Here is a 26,939-nt window from a genome sequence, read left to right on the forward strand (position 1 = left end):
CTCCTCATAAGAGAGATGTTCCATTCCCTTAATCATCTTTGTGGCTCTGCACTGAACTCTCTCAAACAGTTCTATGTCCCTCTTGAACTAGGGAGCCCAGAACTGGACACACTACTCCAGATGCAAGTGGAAGAAAGAAATCACAGAATCATAGAATAGTTTGGGTTGGAAGGAATCTTAAAGATCATTAAATTCAACCCCATTTCAAGCCCTTGAACTCTTCCAGGGATGGGGCATCCACAGCTCCTCTGGGCAACCTGGTCCAGTGTCTCAGCACTCTCGCAGTGCTGAGGTCAAAAGAGACCTCTGGAGATCATCTGGTCTAATCTGCTGTTCAAGCAGTGTCACCTAGAGTCCATTGCCCACAGCCATGCCCAGGTAGCTTTAGGATTTCTTCTGGGATGTAGACTTAACCTCTCAGGGAAGTCTCTTCTAGTGCTCAGTCACTCTCACAATAAAACAGTGCTTGCTGAGTTTCAGAAGGAAGCTCTCGTGTTCCAGTTTATGCTCATTGCTTCTTGGCCTGGCACTGGGCACCACAGAAAAGATCCTGACTCTGTCCTCTTTGCACCTTCTCTTCAGCTATTTTGATACATGAATAAGATTTACCACGAGCCTTTGGCCCTTGCAGGCTCAACAGACCTAACTGTTTCAGCTTTTCCTCATAGAAGGGATGGTCCAGACCCTTCATCATCTTTGCAGCCTTTTGTTGGAATCTCTCCAGTATGTCTCTGTTTCTCTTGTGCTGGAAAGCCCAGAACTGGCTGTAGAGCTCCAGATGTCGCCCATTGGTGCTGAGCAGAGGGCACACCTCTGAAACCTCAACATCTGCCTTGATATCAAGCCCTTCCTAGACATGATGCAACACAAATACTGACACCAAAGTTTCATACACATGTTACTCTTGTCACTCAAAGCACTTTTGCAAAGGGAGTCAGCATCCACTTCCCAGTGTGCCGAAGGGAAAGCCAGCTGGGAAGTTATGTTCCCCAAATCAGTTGCAGAACAGGCTTATGAAGACAGGATTTTTCAAGTTCTACTAAACCACCTCATCTCCCCTGAGCTGGAAAGTGCCTCAGGTGACAGGGATCGTGAATCCTAATCAGACTGTCATGTGTGCTTCAAAGTTTGCTACCCAAGCCTACAGTTACTCCTTTGAGCTTTTTTCACACACTAGAGAATTGATAATTTCAGTGAATACAAGCAGAGAGGTTAGCACTGAAATGCAGACTTGCTCTCTGGAGACCCTTGGGTGAAAGCTGCTATGGAGGTGCATGCTATCATTGCTGTTATATCATGACTCAATGGCTGCTTTTGACTGCAATGGACTCTGGTTCAGGCTGGTTTTCCTCACGCTGGAAGGGAAGCATCCAAATAACCTGTGTTGAGAAGTACTGCAGTTGGTAAACAGGTACATTCAGGGGAACAAGCTTTGAAGATGATGCCTGGAGAATAAAAAGAGGCATTTTAAATGTTAATTAGAATCATCTGCATGAGTTCAAGAATAAAACTAGTCCTTAAATACTGACTCAAAGATGTGATATTGGTTAATTAGTACAATATTAATCCTTAAGTATTGACTCATAGATGTGATGTTGAGGGATGTGGTTCAGTGGTGACCTGGCAGTTTTGGCTTAATGACAGGACTTAATGATATGAAGGCTGAGGGGACACCTTATCACCCTCAACAACTACCTGAAAGGAGGTTGTAGAGGTGTGGGTGTTGATCTCTTCTCACGAGTCATAACTGATAAGCCAAGTTATGCCAGGGAAGATTTACATTAGACATTAGGAAAAACTTCTGTATCAGAAGAGTTATCAAAGCTTGAAACAGACTGGCCAGGGAAGTGATTGAGTTGACATCTTTGGGTGTTTCTAAAAGCCATCTAGACGTGACGCTTAGGGATAACCATATCTTTGTAGCAGTGACCTTGCAATAGTGACCTTGATAGAGTTAGATAATGGTTGGACTTGACAATCTTGGAGGTCTTTTCCAGTCACTGCGATTCTATGATCCTATTGTTCTGTGATCTTAAAGGTTTTTTCCAACCAAAGCATTTCTGTGATTGCCCAAAGCACAGTTTTAAAATAACTTAATATTTAGCCTGAGCTGAAATTTGCTGTTGGTGTCATAGCTGTTCTCTGCTCCTCACTCTTGGTGCATCAGTGACATCACTGCCAGTTTTGCACTAGTGCTGCTACCTAGCATTTCTATGCTTTCAGACTCAGCTGAAGTGGCAGTGTTGGAGGCACTGTGCAAAAGAGAAAGAAAAAAGGTGACAGATCCTTAAAAACCTTGTACAAATAGGCCAGTGCTTGGCATAATGCTGTTCTAAAATCAGTCACTTGGATTTGATTTGCAAGACTTGCAAGAAGCTGCTTGTTGCCTGCATTTTTCTGTGAAAAGTGATTTGATTTAGGTACCTTTGGGCTTAATGTCCTGAGCAAAGCTGGTCAGATGTCAACAATAAAAAACAAAAAGCTTCATCTGGGAGATGATTTAGAGCTGAAAAACAGAAATGTGTTTCAGGGAGATCTGGGCACTACAAACACGCATGCATGGAAACACAGGACAAAAACAAAACACTTTCTGTGGCTGAACAGAAGACCACTGGTGACCCAAGATCCAGGAGAGTTCACATTGTCCCTGTTTTGAGTAGTCACTTTAAAATAATGAAGTGTGATTTTGTTATTCCTCTAAAGTTTTGTGGGTTTGGTTTTTGTTTGGTTGGTTGGTTTCCTCCTTGTTCTTAAAATATCCAGGGATCTGAGGTCTTCCTTGTGAGCAACATGTTCTACTCTGTGGGGGAGTACACGTTGCTTCTCCCTCCATGTAACCACCTGAGCTCAAAGACTATTTCACAACAAGGTGTCTACAACATTAAACAAATCATCCTCTGGAAGCTTCAGCCTTCATCTGCCCACCTGAGAGCTCAGCTGTAATGGACAGTTAGGGAGAAATCATAAGTGAGGTGATCTCTGCTTTACATGAGCCATCATAACACCACAACCTGAACCAGAGACCCACCATCTCTTCAATGTCATTGGTGCATATTCTGACCACTGAACCTCCTTGGAAACCATGTCTAGGCTGATAAGAGAGATGGTTTAATCTGCCTGCTCTGTGCGCTACACGACACAAGTGATGGCACCAGACAGTTTTGCTATGGAGGTCAGTGCTTGTTGTGGAGAATGTTGTTCTTCCTCTGATATAAAATGTCTCCCACACAAGAGGAAACAACCCCTCAGGGGTGCTTCCCTTTAGGAAGTCTGCGATATTCCCTGTGTGTTTTTAATGCTCCATTCTTCAGCTTGTGCAGATGTCTAACCAGGTTGTTGACAGCTAAAGTGGAGAGCTTCTAGCAGTAAAGATGAATAAATACCTGAGACTGAATGGGCACTGAGATGGAAGTGGGAACCAGGAAAGGCTTTTTCAGTGGTTTGGGAAACCCTTCTGATGACTATTTTCTGAAGCAACTCTGTAATGCCTGGGAAGCTTTTGGGACCAATGAAGAAACAACTGAGAGGGATGACAAAATGAGCTGAGAATTGACCATACCAGAGTTACAAAAAAAAAAAAAAATCTAGGAAACCCTCAGAGCTGGTGCACATTCAGCTAGGCTGTAAGACATCACCCTTGCATAGAGAGATGGTATAATGCTGGCCCAGATCAATTGTTTTGGCCATGTAATGAGAACGGAAATGGATGCCTGGGGTGCAGCAGCAGAAGCATTAAACCAAGGGTGGCTACATGCTAGGGGAAATTTCATGAATAATCAGTGCCAAGTAATGCAGAGTTGTCTACTGGCCCTGCAGGACAGAGAGATAGCCCTGGGTTTGCTCAGGAGGAAGACTGTGGTCTCCTTGGGCTATGAGCAACCCTGGATGAAGGACTTTAAATGTATCCATGTCACTCTTGTGTCAGCAACAAGGACTCATGCTCCTTCAGGGCCTCTGCCAGAGGGAGGATGAGGTCACACCACCCCACTCCCCCCTCATTTCTCCAAGCAGCAAAATGCTGATTCAAAACACAGATGATTTTGGAATCTCCCATCCTCTGCCTGTCAGGGAGCAAACATGCCAGCCCTTAGCAATGCTCAGCAGCAGTAAATCAACTGCGTGGGAGAAAGCTCTGGGTGGAAGAGGGGGGGGGGAACACCAAACCTTGTGGGGTAGAGATGCATGTGGGCAACGAGGGGAAGTTAAAAATGCTTCCTTGTCTTGCAGGGACCTCTCTCCCCTCAGGGCTACAGCTTCCTCGCTTGCAAAATCCCCAGGACAATAATTCACTTGTGTATCTTGCCACACTCAATAAGCGCTTCCAACAGCATGCAGCAAACAGCTCTTGCTACATCCATGTCAGGAGCTGGAAGCAGGAGGCAAGAAAAGAGCTGGGACCTTCAGGCAACTGTCTTCTTCATAGTTTGGGAGCGATTAAACTGCACATTTAATTGCTTTGATATATATTTGTTTTACATGAATGCAAGATCTAATTGGCTTATTCGCTCCAAAGTTGCTAACAATGGACCCTAAACTGTACGTAAATGACCGTTAAATTATTAGCTATCAGAAAGATCTGCAATTGGGTTTTGAATGCAAAATCAAATGAGGCAATTATCATTTTTTTATTTTTCCTTTTTTTTTTTAAATTTAGTTTTGTTGTTTTGTTTTGGGGTTGGTTTTTTTTTAAGCAGCCTTATTATCTCTACAAGAGCCTTGCTCAGAAGACAAGCGTTCCCATTAGAAAATCAATAACAGAGCTGCTGTGATAGCAGCAGCAACCTGTCTAGTTTCAATTAGTGCTTGGGTGATGCTGATCCTTTTCTCTCAGCCTGTCACTTGTTAACACCAGTGGAATTTTGTGCATGTATATATATGGTCTGGAGAAACTGGAACTCTTGGCAGGAAAAATTTGGGATTTAAGGGGTTTTTTGTTTCCAGTGTTGCAGCACATTGCAAACACTTAGCTCGTGCAGAGATGGCAAAACCCTTGTAGTGTTTTGGCCCTTGAGCAGCAAGAGTGGCAGCATCACTTGCAGGTAACTCTACCATTTTTTTTTGGGTGCCTGTTTTCTTGCACTACTGAAGGGTTGGACTAGATAACCTTTAAAGGTCCCCTTCCATTCCAACCCATTCTGTGATCTTTGAGACCACAAAAAGCTTTAAAGGGTGAGCAGATGGAGATTGTGCTCTGCTGCTCTCACAATATAAGAACCCCTATTACCTCCTGACAGAAGACTGGGTAATCTTTTGGGTGTCTGCTGAGACTTTAATTACTTCTACAACACCCAAACCACTGAGGACTTAATCTTAAATGGCAAGTAGGTTGCTAGAGGCAAACCAAAAGTATCCTCTGACATTACCTTCAGTCTTGGTCACTTTTTAGTTGGCTAGCTTCGTCTAACCTGCCTCCCTGGGCTCAGCTGAAGCTGAAAAGGGCCAGCAGGAAGATCGGGGTGAGAATCTGCATTCATGGACCATTTGGCAAGACCACATAGAAACCAACAAAGAAGAAAACAGAGAGACATAACACCCCTCATAAGGACACAAAGCCAGCCAAGTGTATCACAGGCACTGTTTTGTAGGACATTAGTGTGAGTTGGTTTTCTTTTCCTACTTCCTTGACAAGCTCTACTATATTTTCCGAGGTTGACAGCCCTCCAGAATGGCAAATTATCTCAAACCCTTCACCTCGTCTCACAGGTTGTCCCCCTGGGCATTCTTTAACTCACACTCTGCTGGTGCAACCCTCAGGTGGTCCACATGACAGCTGTTCTCTCTCCATACCTTTATGCTCAGACTTCTTTTCTCTTTTGCCCTCTCCAAGATGTGTGAGAAGGTGAGCTTTGCCTTCAAGACTGCTTCTTACAGGTAACCCTGGCCGTGCTGTGCTATGGAAGATATCTCTCGTTCTGCCTGTGACCGTCTCTGCTGGCTCACTTTGCCAAATCCATTCATTCTCTCCCAGAAAGGTATAGAAACACTATTCATCTGTCCCTTGCTTAGCAAAACAATGAGGAGACTTGTAACAGGAGCATGCCTTGCTTTTGATCAGCAGAGTTGATAACTCCAGGCAGGAACAGATCCACTGCAGGAGATGCTGCCTTTTCAAGTGTCTCTTCTTGTCAGTTTAAGGAAGAAGCGAGCCCAAAGCACAAGGGTGCAGAAACAAGAAACAGCACATAAAGGGGAAACAGGCTCCATCCCACCTACCTGACATGACACTGGCTACAAGCAGGAGCTTGGTCTCATCTGTTTTGAGGATAACCGAAAGAGAGATCAGCTCTTAGTGATGGTGACGCAACCCATACAAACAGGATACGTGGAACTTTCACCCCTCAGGAGAGGTGAGCTTCTTCCCATAGACCAGAGAGGATTCCCTGGGGTTTGGTCTTTATGAGATACATAGATTTTCAGCTACTTCAAGTTTGGTACAGAGGACACAAGGTCATAGTTGGTAGTTTGCTCAAAACTTTGGTTCTGAACTTCTCTGTGCATAAAGAAAATCAAAGCTTCCCCTCACTGTCATGTGTTACCTTTTGGTGGTTGACATGAAAGTCTCCTATCCTCCAGTGCCTCTCACTGAACAGATGCTGGTGAGAAAGGCTTATCAATATCCTTTTACAGCAAGTTTAAAAGTAGAGTTCTGACAAGATTAATTTCCTGCTTCAGACGGTGACTCCTCTATTAGACATTCTTGAATACTTAATTACTAATCTACATTATTAATGAACACTGCTGGGATTCATGGATTCACACTGGAATAAAGCATAACCTTAAAGTTGCAAGGTGTCTGACAACTGCAGAAACATCCCATATTTCTTAAGATGTAGAAGTTACCAATGAATTTCTGACTGGGTGCATTTTGCAACCCAGTAGAAGTTGCATTTCTCTGATTCTAGGCAATTTCAGAGCAAATGGTTTCTCTATTAGGTGCCATCATGCTAGTGACTTAAAATTTAGAATCATGACTAGGATAATGAGATTGCTGTTCTGAAGTGTAAGTCTGCATTTCCATCTCCCCAGGCACAGAGCTGCTTGTTTTGAGACTTGCCATAAGACACTCAAAAATGTCAAGCTAAGAGAACTTTGTTGGAAAAGGTAGATTACAAAATGACCGAAGGAAACAAACAACCAAACCAACAAACCCAGAAAGGTAGATTCTAAATTGACAGATTTCAGCTGATGTTGGAATAGGCTGTCCAGGGAGGTGATGGAATCATCATCCCTGGAGGTGTTAAGAAAATATGTAGGCATGACACTCTGAGGACGTGGTTTAATGGCCATGGTGGTGTCAGGTTGATGGTTGGACTCAATGATCTTCGAGGTCTTTTCCAGCCAAAAGGGTTCTATGACTCTGTGAAAACTCCACGTGAATTTTTTGACAAGGATGTTGGTTATTCATTTTTCCATCTGCACAAAACAAACCAATGAAACATCAAAATATTTTCTCTTTAAAAGCACATTTCCTTTTTGATTTTTATTTTCTTATCATTTAAACTGATGTTCCATTGATTTTTTTTTTTTTACTCTGCTGAGGAAAAACATTATAATGCTTCAAAACAACATGAAAAAATCATTGTGAGTGGAAGGCAACATTCATTTAAACTCAGATATGCTGTGCCTCTTCATCTTTGTTTGTTTTCCATTTCCAGTAGAGTTGATTTTAGTCTTTTCTACTTTTAAAAATATTTTTTGTCATTGTTTAAGTTTAATTTCTGCCTCAAACTTATTTCTTTATTTGCTTACCTTGTAGAATTGGCAGCAAAATGAAAAACCAGTTATTCCCACACCTCAATTTAGCAAATAACTTGTCACTATCTCTGCCTAAGGGGGTCCAGAAATTGCTCAAGATCTCCAGATAACATTTGAATATAATTGAGAATAAGTAACATACATAACAGAAATAACAATAGAGCAATCATAGTAATAGGACACATTTAAAGAGTTGGGGATTAGTGGTACTCACTGGGTATGAATGAATGAAACCCTGAATCAACACCTTTCTCAGTCAATCTTTTCTTAAGTGTCCACCTTGAGTGAGTGTCACATTTTGCTTACTGCTTTCACCTTAATGTCGCTTTCCCTCTCTCAAAGTTAGCAATGGTTCACTGCATTGTGCTGAAGGTTGGGCTCTATGTTATTGGTGGCTCCAAATCTGGGGAAGATACCATGAGATCACAGGATAGGAGGGGTTGGAAGGGACCTCCAGGGGTCTTTGAGTTCAACTCCTTGCCAAAGTAGGATCACCTAGGGCAGGTCACAAAGGAACACATCCAGATAGGGCAGGTCACACAGGAGTACACCCAGAAGGGTCTGGAAAGTCTCTAGAGAAGGAGACTCCACACCCTGTCTGGGCAGCCTGTTCCAGGGATCTGGCACCTTCAAATTACCTCCCTTGACCTGCTGGCCACACTCTTCTTAATGCACCCCAGGATATCATTTTCTTTCTTGACCATAAGGACACATTGCTGTCCCATAGACAACTTACTGTCCACCAGCACTGCAAGGTCCTTCTCCATGGAGTTGCTTTCCACCAGTTTGGTCCCTGATCTGTACTGGTGTGTGGTGGTGTTTCTCCATAAATGAAGGACTCTTGCTAAACCTCATTAGGTTCCATTTTGCCCAGACCTCCAATATGTCCAGATCTTGCTAAATAGCCACACAGCCTTCCAGTGTATCAGCCACTCCCCCTAGTTTCATATCATCAGCAAACTTTCTCCCCTTACTCGGGTCATTGATGAAGTTATTGAATAACACTGGACCTGATGCTGTCCTTCCAGTGAAGTCTGACAGTAGCTGCTCTGCCAGCCAAAGAGAGAAACAGCTGCTTCTGAGGTATTTCTGTCTATGCTCTTCTTCAGCAGAGCTTCAGTGAGGGCAGACCAGACAGAGATTCTCTGCCCCAAACCACTTACAATATACAGTGTTTGATGTCATCAACTGGGTTCCACACTTTGCCATGTGTGTAAAAATGGTACAGTCATGCTGTTGGATTATTTCAGTGATGCCAGGGATGACATGATTACTCCCAAGACTTTTCCATGCAGCTTGAAGTAAATCAGCTCACAAAGAATGAAGAAACCAGCTTCAGGGAAGGAATATGCAGCTGTGTTGAGCAGGATATTTTGAGTCATTCCTACAGTCCTGTGAAGTTGCTGATTTTGTGATTTTTAGCATCCCTAGAGAAACCTATTCCCATTTCACCAACACTTTTGCAAGCTCCTGGGCTTTCTCTGACAGGGTTACTTGATGGTTGGATCAAAACACCCAGACACGAGTGTGCCCATGCACCTACACAATGGCCATGCAGAAAGCTAAGTCTGTGCCTGCCAACGGTACGTGCAAGATTTGTGTGCCCTTTGATATGGGGATCATTTCTCACCAAATAGATTAAAATGAGATTTACTCTGTTTTCTCATGTCTCCAGTACCACCATGACAAGTTGATCCTGGACATGCATCAATTGATCTGGCCCATATCTTCACACACTCTCTGTACTCCTGAAGAACTTTTGCGTGTTGAGTAGTGGGATGACAGGGAAGAAAATTATCCATATCTGACTGTAAATGTGAGCCTTGATGTAAAAGAACTCTTATTAGAAATAAAACAAACAAGCAAGCAGACATGGCTCATTATTTATTAATTGAGGCTCTGAAGAGCAGAGCCTCCTTTGAAGGCAAATGTCACTTATAAAGAGGAAAGGAATAAATGCAGCCACTGGGTGGGCATTTAGGTTATGGTGCCAAGGTTGCTCAAGCTGAAGCAGGACTAGGGATATAGCTGATGCTGGGGATATAGCTAATGCCATCCCCACAATTCTGGACCAGGATTAATCTCCTTAGGTCCACATTTTCCAGAGCAGATAAACAGCTTTTCCCTCCACAAATGGCACATCAGTGGTTCCTAAATGCCTCTTATATTGCCCTCCAAACTTTTCAGCAGCCTCCAAAGGTTCCATCTAAACACAAAAGATCTCTCTATTCAGAGAAAGAGGTGGATTCTAGAGTCTGTGGTCTGGTAGTGGGAAGAGGATGAAGGTCCTTGAATATAAATGATTTTGCTCTCCATTAAAGTACATAATGAAAATAACAAAGCAGGTTTCATTCAAGCTGGAGCAATTGTATTAATTTCTTGGAGTGGGCTACAAAACCTGAGGGTAATTCAGAAGAAGAAGAAGAAGAAGAGGAGGAGGAAGAAACTCCATACAACAGTTGCATTGCTTGTATGTTTTGAGTTTAATATGACTTGACTGTGTCCCTTAAGCTTACTTAAACATTCAATTTTGTTCTCTTGTTCTGTCCCCAAGTACATATGGATTTCACAGAGGTTTAGCTTTAACAGGACAGAAGAAAGTTCCTTGTAATTGAAACAGGCTTTCTGCACAAGCCATGATGTTATGTTCAACAGTCAGAGGGGGGAAAACATGTTCTTTCTGTCTAATGTGACTTACATTCACATTAAACGAAACAGCTGTGAGAAGGGAGGAAAAGTCTCTCCCCCTTAGAAGAGTACCAACACAAAATGGTTGCTGAGCTCTCTTCAAAGGAAATAACCTTAAAACTTTAGGATGGTAATATAGAAAAAGTAGAGATGGATCCTGTCCTGATCTGAGCTAGGACAGAATCAATTCTTTACAGTGATGACATCTCAACTCAGTCTCTGCTCAGAGACAGAACTTTCTGAAGTTCAGGGCAGGATTACCCAGATGGTGACTGTTTCTAGCATTGGGAACACTGATGGGGAGACTTCCTGCCAAGGGCTGGATTGCAGAAAGGCTCTGCCTTAGACTTGCTCCTGTGCTGACCAAGGGCACTTGTTTTGTGCCCCACATTGGGGTGCAGAAGGTCAGAGGTGGCACCTGTGGGAAGAAGCACACAGGACAGGTGACCCTAAACTAACCAACAAGGGATTCCATCCCAAGGATGTAATCTTTGGGATAAAGCTGAGGGGTCACCAGTGTCAAGCTTCTTCTCCAACTGGTGTCTGAGGAGGACTCAGACCGTTCTGCCTTCACAATCTCCATGTTCCTGAATCCAGCTCCAGAACTCACTTCCCGTCTGCTGTGGAGTCAAATCTGGGACTTCCCTGGGGCCTGCCCACAGCACATGATGTACATGCACAGTGATGTAATTGCCAGCAGAGGGTGGGTTTGGTATTGGGGGGGCATTTGTGTCATTTTACTGTTATTATTTTTGTTTAAACTGGCTTCTTTTTTTTTCCTTACCCATCATTCTCTCTCCCTTATTCCCTTTCTTTTCCCTTTCAGCAAGTAGAGGACATCTGCCACTCTCTCCCTTGACCAGCTGGCCACACTCCTCTTTATGCACCCCAGGAAATTGCTGACTTTCTTGGTCACGAGTGAACTCATTGCCAGCCAGCACGCTCAGGCCCTTCTCCGCAGAGCTGCTTTCCAGCAGGTCAACCCTTCAACTGTGCTGGATCAGGGGGTTACTTCTGCCCGGGTGCAGGACCCCACGCTTGCCCTTGCAGCCTTTTGGGGCTATACTATAAGAAGGAGAAAAGAATTGAGGGCATTTTTTGTAAAAAAAAAACCCAAACCCTCAAACATGATTAGTCTAAAGTTATTTTGAAAGCTATCCTAATGATATTAAAGCACCACCAACAAATAATTTCCAATGCAATTAAGTGGTTTAACCAGCGTGAATCAGATCCATGTCTGATGTCATACTTTACTGATGGTTTTTGACAGTAATCCTGGGATTTTGAGTTTATTTCAGGTTTCTGTAGCAGCCAGTTGAGAGATTTCTCTTTTTTTTTTTCTCTTTCTATTCTTTTTTCCTCTTTCTTTTCTTTTTTCCTTTTCTCCCAGCAGACAAAACAGTTTTCTTGTTCAGCTCTCCAAATATCACCCCTGTGAAAGGGGACAGAGAATCCTATACACCACAGAGGTGGTTTACATTTCAAGTGCCTTTTGCCGGTGCTCAGGCAAGGAAGCTTCTCTTGCTGTGTGCTTCCAGTTTCTCCCTTGATTTAGGAGTTCTCATTCAGAGAGCGCTGTAACGACAAGGAAATGAAATTCTCTGGCTTTCTGCTTAAATAAGGAGATTTACTGGAGGAAACAACTCCGTAAATACTACGTAGTGCCATCTATAGCTCTGCTTCGGAAAGACATTCCTGAGTCAAGCCCTGCAAGTGGATCTGCGTTGGCACCATCTGAGAAGCCTTTTGTGCTCGGCGAGGTTTTCAGAGTGGCTAGCAGGTTCCTACAACTACTGTGGGAAAAAGTAATGGTGGTGCAGTTATTATTGCCACAGCTATTTTTGGAAGCTCTTCAGCACTTTCCCTCTTGTGAATACAGTTCCCAAACAAGGATAAAGAGCAGGTGAGAACTTTAAAGAGATTTCTTTTATGTGACTTTTTTGGGGATGCTCCAGTTTTTACTTTACCTCTGTGCCCCACATAATGCAGGCAGATAGAGTACAAGTCCCTCTAGGACAAACATCCTCTGTATTTTAATAGCTTCCTACTCGTTCCTCACAAACAGGATGCCACCCAGGCAGAACTGGACAAGCTTGAGGAGTAGGCCAGTGTGAACCTCATGGGTTTCGACAGAGCCAAGTGCAGGGTCCTGCACAACGGTTGAAGCAATCTTTGGTATCAATACAGGCTGGTGGATCATGGGACTGGGATCAGACTGGAGAGAAGGACTCGATGGTACTAGAGGATGAAAATCCTGACTTGAGCCAGCAGTGCTCTCTCGTACCCCAGAAGCCAGTCACACCCCTCCTCCTTCTTCACAAGATTATGGCCAGCAGGATGAGATGATTCCGTCGCTCTGCTCCATTCTGGTGAAAGCTCATGTGGACCACTGCACCCAGGTCTGGAGCCCTCAGCACAACAAAGACATGATTCTGTCATAGTGAGCCCAGAGGAGGCCAAAAAATGTTCAGAGAGGTGGAGCAACTCTCCTATACAAAAAGGTGAGAGTGTTGGGGTTGTTCAGCCTGGAGAAGAGAAGGCTCTGGGGAGACCTTATAGTGGCTTTTCAGCACCTAAAGGAGCCTATCAGAGAGACAGGGACAGATAATTTAACAAGACCTATTGTGACAGAACAAAGGGTGATGGTTTGAAACTAAAAGAAGGGGGATTTACTCTAGAAAGAAGAATTTTTTTACACTGATAGTGGTGGTACACAGGACCAGGTTGCCCAGAGAGGTGGTAAATGCCCCATCCCTGGGAATATTAAAGGTCAGGTTGGATGAGGCTTTGAGCAACCTTCAATCTAGTTGAAGATGTCTCTGGTGACTGCAAGGGGATTGGACTAGATGATTTTTAAAGTTGCCTTCCAACCCAGACCATTCTGTGGTTCTGTAATTCAGTAAGGAAATCTTCTCCCTTGCCTTACCAAGAGTGCAGTCTAAGCTCCAGTTGCCATCACTGACCTTGACTGTTTATGTACTGGAGATCGTTCCCCTCCCTAGGACTATGTGATGTAGTCCCTTGGCCCTCTTGTGGAAAGCAGACTGGCTAGGGGAGAGGGATGGAGTTAGGATTTCCCATACTGTGACTTGGGAAGCTGGCACTTCTGTTTTGCCTCACTGCTCAGACCTATTGAGTGGGTTCAGTGCTAAATTTCTAGTTTAGGACAAGTCTTCCAAGAAGGGAAGTCTTAATAAACTTAATAAACACAGCCCATGTGTGAGGGAAGAGGAGTTTTCTCTCTTGCACTTAAAAGAGACTGTGATTGCTGGGTTTGACATGTGATGATATGAGCATTCACACTCCTGTGCAGCCCCTGCCAGCAGAAACCACAGCTGCAAACAGGAATGAAAATTATTTTCTTCAAAAAATAGGAAGATCAACAACAACAGAAGTGAGGTAGAAGCCACAACCCAGCAGTCATGTGAAAGAAAAGCAAGGGAAAATCCCTTTCAAGCCCTGTGTACAGATGAGTTATTCAATGTCACTCTTTGGCAGAAGGATGTGGTTGGCTGGAAATTGGAAAATTTCAAGCAGATCTTTAGCCAGGCACAATGCAGGGTGTTATAGGTGTAAACACAGTGCTATCTGGTGCTGGAGGAGAAGTCAACTGATTACTCACAGGGCTGTCCTGATTTGCAGTTATCCTCTTCCAAAAGATCTCTTGAGCAGCTGAGACATTCCCTCTTTTCTTCCCTTGCCATCCTCTGATGACTGCCACTGGTAGGAGGGGACTCTTCCAACAAAGTGGGATCAGTTCCTCTACACTGCAGTTATCCTTCCAGGCAATTTTAGAGGTGGATATATTAACCCTGTGGGACCAGAAGGTTACCTTCACAGTATGGAAGGTGGAAAGATTAAGTTAAATCTAAACCAGCTCTGCACATCTACCAGCCTAAACAACCTATTCTCATCATTTAGAAGCACTGAGTGCTTCTAAAGGTGCAAAAAAAATGGGCAGATAGAAGATGTTTTGCTCTCTATTTTATGTTTTCCTCCTATATTTGGTGATCTGAGACTGGCTTAAGCCCCTGAAGTGTGCACATTATTCCTTCTCCCAAAATCTCTTTGCAGATTCCCAGGGGTAATGCCTTTACCTTGAGTAGTTTTGCCTTTGAGAACAAGAGACATTTTCTGTGCAGCAAGCATGGTGTAAACTCGAAGTGTAGAGAGACTGCTTATCTGTTCTGAGCTTGCTTGCTTTCCTTTGCCACAGAGAAGCAGGGAGTTAAAGGTAGATCTAACACTCATCTTGTCTTGCCATCTGCAAAACCCAGACTGAAAACAAACCATGGATAAAGGTGACATGTGTCCAGTGGAGAGGAGAACAATAACTGGTCTCTTGGTTGTGTTTTTTGCATGGTAAGCTCAGTGTTTGTCATAAAACTCCTCAAGAAATGCTGTGGGTGTCTTGGTCTTATCAGCATCACCATGGTGGTCTGGTGATGGTGTGTCTCAGAAGCTGTTGTGTCTTGTAACCTCTAATTTGCTGGTCTAGGCTGCTTCTCATTCCTTTAGCAATGGCACTGGAAGGTCCCAATGGCACATGAGCTGAGTAACTTTATGAGCCCTTGCACATAAAGATGCCAGTACATCTCAGATCTTTTTGTTATTTCTGCAGAGTTTCAAGCAGAATGTGGCTGAGATCTCTGTTCCAGGACTTTCTGTGTCATAAATAAACAGTACTACTCCAGAGCTGGGCAGCAGTCCCAGTGAGTTCCCATAAAGGAGCAACAGGGGGACATCCACCATTGTAAAAGTATCTTTACATCTCATTGTGTTCCAGTGCTGTTGGCTCAGTGGCTCCCTCTGGAGGCATATTTTGGAAATATGGAGACTGGCAAGGTGGGGAAACCCTGCTTGTGGAACCTCTCCATCCCTTTCCATGCCATAGCTGCTCATCCAGGCCCCCTCTGCGGCATGATACTCCCTTTTATGCTTGAGGACTCAAGGACTGCTCTTCGCCATGTGAGTGGACCAAGATGGGAACTAACCTAAACTCTGGTCAAAGCAGTTGACTTAGGTGTAAACTGGTATAAAATGGGCCATTCTCCCCAAAGATGTTTTGATGATGTTAGCATGATGGAAAGAAGGGTGTATGATTCCCCAAACCTGGATTTTGACATCCAGAGTGCTGAGCATCTCTTACTCTGCAAACAAATATCTTTGCCCTCAGAGGAATTCTGTAGCAGTAAGTCTCACAGGTCCCTGTGCATATGGTGAAGTTAACTCCTCTTAACCATTTCAAAGGTGTTCAGAACCAAGCAGACCAGATGAGTTACTGTATTTGGTTGCTCCAAACTCCTACAAGCCCTGTTCACTGTTGCAGCCCACCCTCAGTTCTTCTTGTAGAGCATACTGACAAACAATGAAATCAGATCTCTCTTATCCATGGTTTAAGGTGTGGGTCATTCTTATTAAATGAGGGCTTGAGGATTCCTGGATCTCTTACCTCAGACTGCATACAAAGGGGCTGCAGTGAAGTTTTTCATTGCAGCAACCTCAGTTCCCCAGTCCCACAAAGAGGAGATTTCCATCACACCCCATTGCAGCAGCGAGGGTTGGAAATGGGTTTAGTTTTGTCACAGTGGCACTTTCAGGTACTTTTTCCTTGTGCTGAGCTTCTTTGGCCTGCAACAGAGGAGAGATGCTAGCTGTACATTGCTCTGCCTGACCTCTTCAAGCACAGGACACGGAAGGTGTGTGCCCCCACTTCCTTCATCGTTGAAAAGGCATAGCAGAGTTGCTCCCTGGGACTCACATGGGCTTTTTCACCAAGCACTTGGTGGTTTCCACGGAAGCTCTCTGCTCTGCTGCTTGCACCTTTGAGGGATGGAGAAAGAAAAGCTGGAGGAAGAAACGCTGGATAAAGAGAAGCAGAGAAAAAAAAAGTCTCTGGGGAGACTCAAAGGAGCAAGCAAGCCTTCTTGAAGGAAAACAAACCAGCCAAACAAACTCCCGAAAGGCTGGAGAGAGAAAGGCAGAGATTTCCATTCGGAGCATGCACGGTGCTAATCCAGCATAGCCGCCTGTCGGCTGAAAACAAGCATTTCAGGCCCCAGCTGCCCCTTTGCTCCAGTCCCTGCTTAACTGGAGATGTCACACAGATGCCTTTGGCCAGCAATGCTGCAGTGCTGGCTGGGGACAGGGAGATGCTGGTTCGCTGCGCTCCATCACAGCCAGGGCTTGCTGTTAGGCTCCTCTAAATGAATAATTTTCTCTCTTTCCCACTATCTCCAGAAGTTTGAGGGGGTTTGTTTGGGTTTGGGGTTTTGTTGTTGACTGCTTTCTTTTTTTTTTTTTGGGGGGGGGAGGGGGGAGAGGGGGTTGGGATTGTGGGGGGGAGGAGGTTTAGAGGTGTGGGAACAGGGTCTAAAAGACTGGATGAGGTGAAGGGAAAGGAGTAAAGAGGAAGAAGGCCAAGGAAAGGGGATGGGAGTGCTCCGGAAAAAGCTCTAGGGAGAGGAACGGGGTGCTCCTCAATCTCCCTGTGGCAGATGAATAGAGGGTGAAAGCAGCGGGGATTTTTACCTCTGTCTCTTGGGGCGGGTCTGTTCTGTGGTCGTCAGGTGTCTCCATTGATGGGGACAACAGCTCTGAGCAGGAAGGGAAGTGGTTCTGTCGGAGAAAAGAGGTGTTTCCACCTCTTGGAGTAGAAAGGGTTATAGTCAAGGGGCAGGTCTTGAAGTGTAGCAGGATGCTGAAGTCCTGTGCTCTTCCTCCCTTCTCCAGCCTTATCCTTTTCCTTTCCATTTCATCCCTTCCCCATCTCCCGTCCCCCCCGCCCCCTCCCACCCCCCCCCCCCCCCACCCCCCACCCCCCCCTTAATTTCTGCTCCGAAGGCTTCTCTTTACCAAGGGACTTTCCCCGGGCTATAAATCCGGAGGCAGCACCTTTACCTCAAAGATGCTGGGATGCAGCATGTACCTTTTACCCCAGTGCATCTTCTCCTCCTCCATCTTCTCCGACTCTCCCCTCCTTCCCGTGTTTCTGCCACCCCGGGGGTGACATATCATCCCCCCCCCCCCACTCCTCTTATATGTGTGGAGGAAGGTGTTGGGGGAGGGGGGAGGGATCATGGGAAAGAAGTTAAAAAAAAATAAACCACCAAAGAGTTAATGGTTTTTTTTTTTTTTGCTGTCTCCTGCCTGGGCAAACCTGGTGCAAAGCCACCGCCAAAATGGGCTGTGCTGGAAGCTCCAGCCCCTGTCCGCCTGACGGGCGCTGGAGCAGTGGGATCTGCTGCCCTGGGGCTCTCCCACCACCCTGTCCCGTCTCCCATCCCCTTTCCCAGCCTATCAGCTCCGCGATGGGGGTGCTCTGAGTGAGCCCCAGCAGCTGCTTCTAGCTCCCGGCACCCAGGGAGCTGCGAGTCGCGTCCCTGCGCATCCCTCTGCGGGCGCCCGGCACCTCTCCGACACTGAACCCCCGCAGGTTTGGAGGGTTCTTTAGGGAGGAGGTGGGGAAGCATAGCCCTTTTCATCCCTACCACCATCATCCCGACTCCCTCTTCACCTCCTGGTTTCCCGCTCTGGGCTAAGCTGTCCCGGAGCGGCTGCATTTGCCCAGCCACCAATGCACTCCGGCTTTCTCTGGCTCCTCTTCTCCATCCATCCATCCATCCATCCATCCTCTCTTCCTATAGGCTAGCGGAGCATGCCCGGTACCACAGCGAGGCAGTTAGGGTCCTTGCCTATAGCTGCCTGTTTTGCAAAGCTCCGATCAGTGCGTGTGTATGTGTGTGTGCATTTTATCCCTCCCTCTCATCCCTCCCTCCCTCCCTCCCTCCCTCCCTCCCTCTCTCTCTCTCTCTCTCACTCTAATGTGTGATCTGGAAAGCTTATAAAAGCCTGATGTAATCCTTAATGCAGCCCCTGGCTACAAAGACTGGATCTAGTTTCACAGAGAGAGATTCAGAAGCAGAATTTACAACAGAAGAGGAAAAAAAAAGAAAAAGAAAGAAAAAAGAAAAAAAAAAGTGAGGGGGAGAAGAGAGAGAAAGAATGAAAAGCAGACGAGTGGATTTTAAATGTACATATCTTTCTGAAGAAGACCCTTCTTGCTCTTCACTACTGGGAAAGCTACTCTGAACCCTGTTGTATATTACTGTTTTTTTTAAAGGGAAGACTTGATTGTCTGCTTGGATCTAATGATTTACTGGCTTTTAACTGCGTTTTTCTCCTCTCCTAAGGATTCCTCCAAAACCAGCTTAATTATTTTCAGCTTTTCTCTTCCACCTGCCTGTCTGCAGAGACACCAAAGGCTTTCCCTTCCTCTTCATCCCCACCCCCATTTCTTTTAGGATCTACCACCCCCCACCCCCCCCCCTTTCTGCTTTATATATATACGTATATATATATATGTGTATGTATATATATATGTAGAGGCAAGAGTGGAGGGAGCGGAGGGAGAGCGAGCTCTGCCATCCTTTTGGACTTCACGCACTGCCCAATGTTGGGCTGGTTACCCCTGGATATGTTGCTGGTTTTCATTTGGAATTTGACAAAGGGAAGAAGGAGGATATAAAACCTGGGGAGCTCTACAAGGTAAGGGGCTCCTGGCCACCCTTCTTTCTTCCTAAGAGGGGAGGGAGAAGCTGGGAAATGACTTCTCCAGGCTGTGCTCTGCCTTGAGTACAGTGGAGGGGATTTCTCTCCATCCTCAGGGGAAACAGGGATGGGGGGGCAAAGGTGGGTACCCGCTCCTTTGCTTCTCACCCCTGGAAACAGCACCCTGAGGATCTTTTCATCCCCTCTGCTCTGCATTTTGGACCAACAGAGCTTAATCGCTTCCTGGCATGGGAAGTTTTAACTTTCATGCATGCAGATCCTGTGGGCAAACATCAAGCGACGGTGGTAGAAAATATTGATGTCTGCAGGATGCAAAGGGGGAGATGCATTCATGTCTTGGGGAAAGGAGCTGGGGACTGGGTTGCTCCATGGAGGAAAAAGCAGCCAGGCGAGGGAAGAGAAGTGGAGGCTCACGGTGGGAAAGCTGCAGAGCCAGCTGGGGCTGAACTGCAAAGTGCCGCGAAGACACGGTGCCTTCGCAAGCAGCTCTGAGGTCCGGGACTCCTCAGCCTGCAATGTTGGCAAACAAAGTCTCAGAGAGACTGGCAGCTTCCTGTCCTGGGCATGAATCTATCCCTTTCCAGCTCCTTGTCTTTCTCCCTTTCCTTTGAGAGATTTTTGGGGGGTTTTGGTTTTGTTTGGGTTGTTGGGTGTTTTTTTGGGGGGTGGGGGGGGTAGGGGAGATGGAGGAGGTGTTCTTCCCGGCTTCGCCACTTGTGTTGCACCTGTCTAGGGCTGGAAGCAACTGCTGGGGAGGTGATGAGCTCCTAACGACCTACCACCACCAATTAATACCGTTTATCAGCACTTTGTTTCACACTGCAGAAGGAAATTAGCCTTTAGCCTATGTGGAGCTCAGCGTATGGCACAGACACACACTTGCTGTTCCTGGAGATGGGCTCCTTGGGGATCCTGGCACCCAGGCTTGGCTTAGCCTTTCTTTGGCCGGGGGGGGGGGGGGGCCGGGAAGATGGTTGGGAAGAGAAGGAGTCTCCATCAGGGATGCGTAATTACAAAGCATCTCGTTCTGAATCACCCTGTGTGGGAATGAATCGCAAAATTTGTCTCTCCCTCTTCCCCCACCCGCCCCCTTCCCTTTCACGGCCTGACATTCGCTGATGGAGGGTGGCTGTTGATGCATCTTCAGACTTTCGCAGAGAGGTGTTTCAGCCATCCCTCTGCCAAGGCTGGAAGGAAAAGAGGGGTGGAGAGGAGCAGGTAGAGGTTTCGGAGGGACTTTTCAGCCTCGTTGTACCTCAGTCCTGACTGAGAGAAGGCATTGGTCCCCAGCACTTGAAGGCACGGGCTGCAGATCAACTCTGCAAGATACCTTCAGTTGTGACTCACACTCCCGTCCCTGATCCTACTTTGGCCAAGGAAACAATCCCTGCAAATCAGTTACCAGAGACAAGGTGATGCAGAGGGAAATATGAAGGCAAGGTCAAAAGGATGGAGGACAAAAAGACACCCCCTCTCTCCCCACCCCACTCCCCTCCCCCCGATTCCATCTCTGACCACCCGATCCTTTGGAATCGGGGCTTTCCTGGGCTCAGAATTAATTCAGCTCCAGCACCGGGTCTGGTGAGTGCCAGGGCCAGCTGACAGCTGATGGCTGAGGCAGGAGGAGGAGGGGGAGGCGGGGGGGGGGGGGGGGGGGGGGGGGGAGTAGTGCTGAGGAAGAGAGAAGCTACTTTGACAGATGCCAAAACCTGCCTGCGTGGCAGAGCAAAAATCATAGTGCCTCGAAAGTGCTCCTTAGGAGGGTACTAGAGGGTTGGCAGGGTGCACCTTCCTGGACCCTTTACCTGTTGATCAGCTCTGTTCTCTTTCTCCTGACCATGGAGAGCCAAAGATAGGAAGGATGAGCCCTGGGCAGTCGGTGGAGTTGAGTGGCAACCTCCACGGCATAGAAGGGAGGACTGTGTATTAATGATGATGACTCTGCTTTGGCTAGTGCTGAAATATCTGTATTATCTATTATCAGCTGGGAGACGAAGCTGGAGGCTTCACAGAGCTGGGATCTCATCCAAAGCCTGGGCTGCTAAAGGAAACAAACAGCTCCCCGTGCATATTAAGTGGGCCCCTAATTAATTAATGACTCATTAACCTGGGTCCTACAGTCCTTACAGTGACCAGGACCTCACCGAGGAAGAGGAAAAAGGTTGCAGGGTAGAACAGGGCTGGTTTTTGGAGGGTGCTGAGAAATTGCACCACCTCTCAGCCCAGCTGCACTGCCAGGGGACAGGGTGGCCACTGGTCTGTGCCAAGCAAGGGACAGAGGACAGGCAGAGGGCTGAGCAGGCAAGACAACATGCCTGGTAGGTCTCAGCAGAGGAAGAGGCACATGGGGAGGAGAGAGGTGCTGGTGGGAGCAATCAGTGGACCACCAGGCTCTGCCTGCTATAGTGGGGTCAGGGTGTAGCATTGCTTCTGCTGGAGAGGGTGAAGGGAAAGACCAGGCAGAAGCTGGTTGGGGGCATGGCACTGACAAGGAAGGATCAGGGGATAAGTACGAAGGAGCAGGGCACAGATAGGAAAGGAACAAGGCACAGACAGTGAAGGAACAGAGCACTGACAAGGAAGGAGCAGGGCATGGACAGGAAAGGAGCAGGGCACGGACAGGAAAGGAGCAGGGCTCCTGGCCCTTCGGTGGCACTTCTGATGATGTTGCAGAGCCTCAGGAGGAGGGCTAGGTGCTTGGATACCCCATAAAGGCTGACAGGTTCAGGGAATGACTGTCTGAAAGAGGGTTGGTTTGCCATTAAGGAATGGTTTGTACCCCTATTATCTTTAGATGGGGAAAACCGAGGTAGGGAAGGCATGCTAGATCTCATACTCGGGCTGAGACGAGAGAGTGTGTGTGTGTGTGTGTGTGTGTAGACTCCTTTAACCTCAGCCACACTCCCAAGAAGCAGCCAAAAATCACCTAACCACCTCTGTGGTGAGAGAAAGCAGCCCCCCGATCCCACTGCTCTGTCACCTCAAGGAGAGTTGCATTCCCCCCGTGCCCTTCAGCGCCTCAGAGGTGTCCTGGGACACACACAGAGCCCCTCTTCGCCTTGCAGCGCCACACATTCTCATTTTCCAAACCCAGACACATCCCCAACTCTCCCCCTTCCTTTTTTGCCCTCATAGCACCAAGACCGTTCTCGCTGCAATCCCGGCAGGTGAAGGCTGGAAAAAGGGTGACGGGTATCTCGGTTTAGTGTTAGGGTCCTTCTTTAACCCTGCCCGTCCCAGGTGCTTCGGGCAGCTGGAGAGGCGCCGGGGGGCAGCCGGGGTTTGCAGCTAACCGCGGGGAGGTGGCGCTCTCAGCCCGCCTATGGCCGCCGCCGCCCCCGGAGCGCACGGCTGCTGGCCACGGCTCGGTGCCCTGATGCCCACCCTCTAGCCCCCGCTTCAAAAACACACTCCCGCACAGATGGGAGTCGCAAGAGGGGTTACCCACCCTCCACCCCCATCTCCCGAATCGCACTCCCCAAGGGGTTTATTGCGCGTTCTGCGGGCACCACCACCCAAGGGGTTTTTGCTGGCCCTTCAACATTTTCTTCCACCATACTACCGCCCCCCCGAACCCCCGCTCCGCCAGCCCCGCATGTTTTCTGCTTCCCGCTTGCCCTCCGTCTCAGCATCCTTGTGAGAACAGAAACAATTTGGGCTGCATGTGCTCTCCCTGGAAGTGCAAGGAGAGTGTGCAGCCCTGTGACCAGAGCCGGGGGAGCAGCTCCCACCCCAGCGGCTCATTTGGCAGCGGGCAGTATATGAGTCCTTGCTCCCCACGAGTGGGGAACAGGACGACCAAACACTGCTTTCTGAGTCATCCCCGAGTGATGCCATCACGGATCGTGCCCCTTCATTGCTCCTGAATTGGGGGGGGGGAAGATAATGGAGGGGGTTCCCATGGTGTGGGTGCAGATGGCTTTTCTTTCCTCCTTTTTTTTGGAGAGGGAGAAGCAGTGGGATCATAGCTCCAAATCTGCCTTCTTGCCTAGCTGTAGCATGCAGGAGATCTCCTGCCATCTATACCTGTTGCAGAGGTCAGCTCGTTAATTAGCTCCAGCAAACCGGTGCTGATAAACGAATGACTCCAAGCTCTTCTCTGGGCCTGATCCTGGGCTTGCAACATGCTGTTTGCCACCTTTCTAGGATAAGTGCAAAGAGAGAGGAGTATTTTCTTCAAGATGGATGACAGGCTGTTTCTGTAACCAGCCTGCCTCCTCCCCTTGGAGAAAATTTACATCCCCAAGCGAGCTTTTGAAGGGAGAGGAGCTGGCACCTGGCCTGAGGTTTGCAGAAGATTGTCTTTCTCTGTGTCGCAGAACATGTTGGAATGGCTCCGTGTGGCTGCAGGCAAAGCACAAGGGTCACCATCACATCCCAGCTCTCACCGTGCACAAGATGCTCCCATGTTCTTCTCATGGGTGTTTCCCCAAATTGCCTGAGGTCTCCTCTTGCCTGGGATTTGCGGAAGGTGCTGAGATTGATGGGAGCGAGGAAGGAATGTTTGGGCTTGGGTGAAACTGGACTAAGGCATAGGGAACTTGATGTTGGGGGTTAATGTCCATCCATCCATTTAGGTGGGGTGGGAATTTGGGAGTCTGAAGTGTGGGAAGAAAGGCTCTGAGACACAGTTTACACAGACAGGGTGGGGACAGGGATATTCTTCAGGTTGCCCAGAGAGGCTGTGGATGCCCTCTTACTGGAAGTATTCAAGGCCAGGCTCAGCAGGGTCTAGAGCAATCTGGTCTAGTGGAAGATGTCTCTGTACATGACAGGGAGGGAGTGAAATTAGATGATCTTAATGATCCATTCCAACCCAAACCATTCTATGACCATTCTACAAAGATTCTTTGCACCTCAGTTTCTTTGAACCATGTTTCTGCCACAGAAAGCAGTATTTCAGTGTCCCACCTGCACTGGAGAGATTGGGGTCCCTTCTGAGATGCATTCATTTGCTTTATGTTCATATGCGACTCCCTCAGGTCCTCAATTCACAGAGGATCACTCCTAAGTCCCAAATCACCGTGTCAGGGAGTTGCAGTAACCCTTGTTTCTCCAAGGCAAGGAGAGCTGAGCTTTAGCAAACCCCATTACTGTGATTTAGGAGGTTCCATCTACCTTGAAACCCTTCTTAACACTCCTGCTGCCCAAAAGGTAATTTTTCCACAGCATTACACTATCCCCAACCCAATACTGGTGGCATCCAATTATAAGATTAAGAAACCACTACCTGGAGGTCAAATTTCTCCCTTGGAAGGCAATCTGACATGCTAGCTCATGTGGAGAACATACATCCATTTCTTTTACACACATTCTCTCTGTCATAGTTGGCTTTTTAATATGTCTTGCAGTGTGCTAAGGTTACAAACACGTTAAAAATAAAGGTAAAAAACTCTCCCCCCAAAAAAGAGAAGGAAAATGAGAAGTAAATCAACTCCCTTCAGTACGTCCATTTGTCCTCACATCAGGGGCTTAGAAATTCCTCACGGTGCCTCTCGGAGCGAGGGCTTTGTATCAGACTGATTATGCCGAGATAATCTGTCAGGTTGCTTTAGGAAGCTCCCAGAGAAAGGGGAAAAGAAAAAAAAAGTATATTTTTTTTTAAAAGGGGAAAAAAATATAAAATCAGAGGGCTGCTACATTAGTGACTGTCTCACAGAGCCACACATCACTGCCCCCTTTATGAAAATTTAAATTGGTTATCTCTGTCAGGGAAAATGAGAGATTTGCTGATTTTAATTTGTTGGAGTGAATCACCCCCTGCCAGTGCTATCAAAATGAAGCTAGGGATGGGTTTCTACATTCCTTCTCCTATTCCTTCTGCACTTATTTTTTTTCCCTCTGAAAACATTGCTCCCCCCATAAAACATTGCTCAAGGAGTGACCAGCTGATGGTAAATGAGCTGCTGGAGCTGCAAGCTCTGTCATGTCTGGTGACATGCCTTAGCCCTGGGACAAGGGGAAGCAAATGGTATCTAGGGGAAGGATGAACAGAGACCTTGTAAGGTCATCTAAATTTTCTACTAGTTTGGAATATTTTGGGGGTGAAAACTGAACCACTGAAACAGATGGTTGTAGTCTTATGTGGTGCACTCTGTGTTAGCCTGAAGTGCATCTTCGAAGAACATAAAGGAGGAAAAATTCTCTTCCCAGCGAGTGTCACAGTTTTTAGGGAAGTCATTTACTCCAGGTAGAGCTGCTGCTTGCTGACTTGGCTTGAGAGAAGGGTGGAGGAATCCTGCATATATTTAGGACACCATTTTGTGCATGCCATATGCATGTACTGGTATAACTGGCAACACTTCCTGTGAACATCTAGTTTGGGTCAGAGGCAAGGCTTCATCCTGTGATTTCAGCATTCCCACCTGCACGTTCACCTTGTCTTCTGCCTGTTACTAGCCTGGTTTTGCTAGATGGAGATGTTTCCTCAGTTTTGAGCTCAACTGGTCTATTAAAGAGTGCTTTCTGCTTGCAAAATGGCTCTTTTATTCCTTTCCTCTGCCAGATATTAGGACTGTCCCATTCCTGGCAGACCTACCTATTCCATATTCATTGAGACTTAGCATAGTTCTCTCTCTAAATGCTTTCAGGACAGGGGTCATCACAATTTCCATGCTATAATAGATCTGGAGCTGAAAAGCTTTGAATCTGTCCCATCTGTGCTCCTGTCCTCTTGTTGACCTCTCATCTGATGATTTAAGCCTACAGCTCCACAAGCCACTGAAAGTTTGGCCTACCCAACACCAACCCTTGTGGCTTGATTTCCAGAGATGCTGTGGTGCAATCCCCACCAAGGAACATGGGCACTGTAGGGCTGATCTTATCCACTTCCAAACCATGTGTCTCAGGCCAAGGGTTCAGGTCACAGTTAACTCAGACATTGGTCTTTCTGTACGTCCATGCTTTCAGCTGTAAAATGGGAGTCCCTAACTTCCTCCTGCCCAACAGCTGTGCCAGCTGTTCAAATAGACTTGGCCAAAGAACACTTCCTTCAGAATTCTGAGGTTAAGGGCACCAGACATGAATTATTCCTCTTGTGTTTGGACTGTGAATGTATGTCCACCCTTAAACGTTCCTCTTGAGTCATGTTTTATTGCCCATTTTCAATCCTTACTTTCTCGATGTCTTTTTACAACTGTCTGGAGGTATCCAAGTCTCTTGTATCTACCTGGGTTTAAAAAATGCTTTTTCAGGAGACTTTCTGTAACACTTCATTCTGCAAAATGGTCCTTTGCACAGTCCAGCCCACTTTGATATGCAACTAGAATAAGCCTGGGGTAGGAGCCTGGTTTATATTCCATGCTGTTTAGCAGCAATCTAACAATGGCTATCTCCTCAAAACAAATATCTGCTGGTTCCTGCAAATGAAAGTCAATACACCTTCAGAAGGAAATTTGTCCCGATGGGGTCTTTTGTATTGAAAGCCCTGTTGGTAGATTTATTCATTGTGCAGGTTCGTTCCCTTAACAAGTCAGTTATTCATTGGCCATTGCTTGAGGGTGTGTGGAATTTATGGTCATAGTCCTGTAATCAGATATTTTGTTATGGAGGGCTTTGCCACTGTGGAAGGTTTGAATAAATCAGCATGCAGCAAAAATTGATCCTCTCACAATCTATTTCTAGACTCAGCTCCTGCTTTAAGGGTATTTTACCCCTTCTTGAGCTATGCTGCTAAAGCCTTTGCATGTTCCTTCTCTGGTCAGCTCTTCCAGAGCTATGAATTAGTGCATGTGCATAGATATACACACTTAACATGTTTTCTGGGCATAGTTTTTGTTCTGATCACACTTGAGATACACACTATCGTGTATCTGCCATTTTCCAGGTGAAAACAAGAAGATTTTTAACTCTATCACCTGGCAAGTTTCTGGACATTGGAGAGGACCTCTTGAAAAGGCTTTAATCAAATGTCAATGGGGAAAGGG

The 26,939-nt window shown here is 46.6% G+C and overlaps 1 protein-coding gene and 1 long non-coding RNA gene across 16 annotated transcripts in view; one reads left to right on the forward strand and one right to left on the reverse strand.

Moving 5' to 3' along the window:
• Nucleotides 1-9,612: 9,612 nt before the first annotated feature.
• Nucleotides 9,613-18,345, reverse strand: LOC135181321 (uncharacterized). Of its 2 annotated transcripts, none has more exons than XR_010304828.1 (5): nucleotides 17,960-18,345; nucleotides 16,975-17,089; nucleotides 15,896-16,074; nucleotides 14,066-14,255; nucleotides 9,613-13,026 (listed from the first exon to the last, which is right to left on the reverse strand). It is a non-coding gene; the product is annotated as an uncharacterized LOC135181321 (long non-coding RNA). The 2 variants fall into 2 exon arrangements; XR_010304827.1 differs by having other exon boundaries at nucleotides 14,066-14,275.
• A 418-nt stretch (nucleotides 18,346-18,763) lies between these two features.
• ADGRB1 (adhesion G protein-coupled receptor B1) overlaps nucleotides 18,764-26,939 on the forward strand; it is a 313,454-nt gene continuing 305,278 nt past the window's right edge. For 13 of the 14 annotated variants that reach the window (XM_064154394.1, XM_064154405.1, XM_064154392.1 and 10 more), the window contains exon 1: nucleotides 18,764-18,990. The gene's annotated coding sequence lies outside the window, so the exon portion shown is untranslated. The remainder of the gene's footprint in view (nucleotides 18,991-26,939) is intronic. The other variant, XM_064154406.1, reaches the window with a different exon arrangement.

This window comes from Pogoniulus pusillus, chromosome 14 (assembly GCF_015220805.1).
Source record: "Pogoniulus pusillus isolate bPogPus1 chromosome 14, bPogPus1.pri, whole genome shotgun sequence".
NCBI lineage: Eukaryota > Metazoa > Chordata > Aves > Piciformes > Lybiidae > Pogoniulus > Pogoniulus pusillus.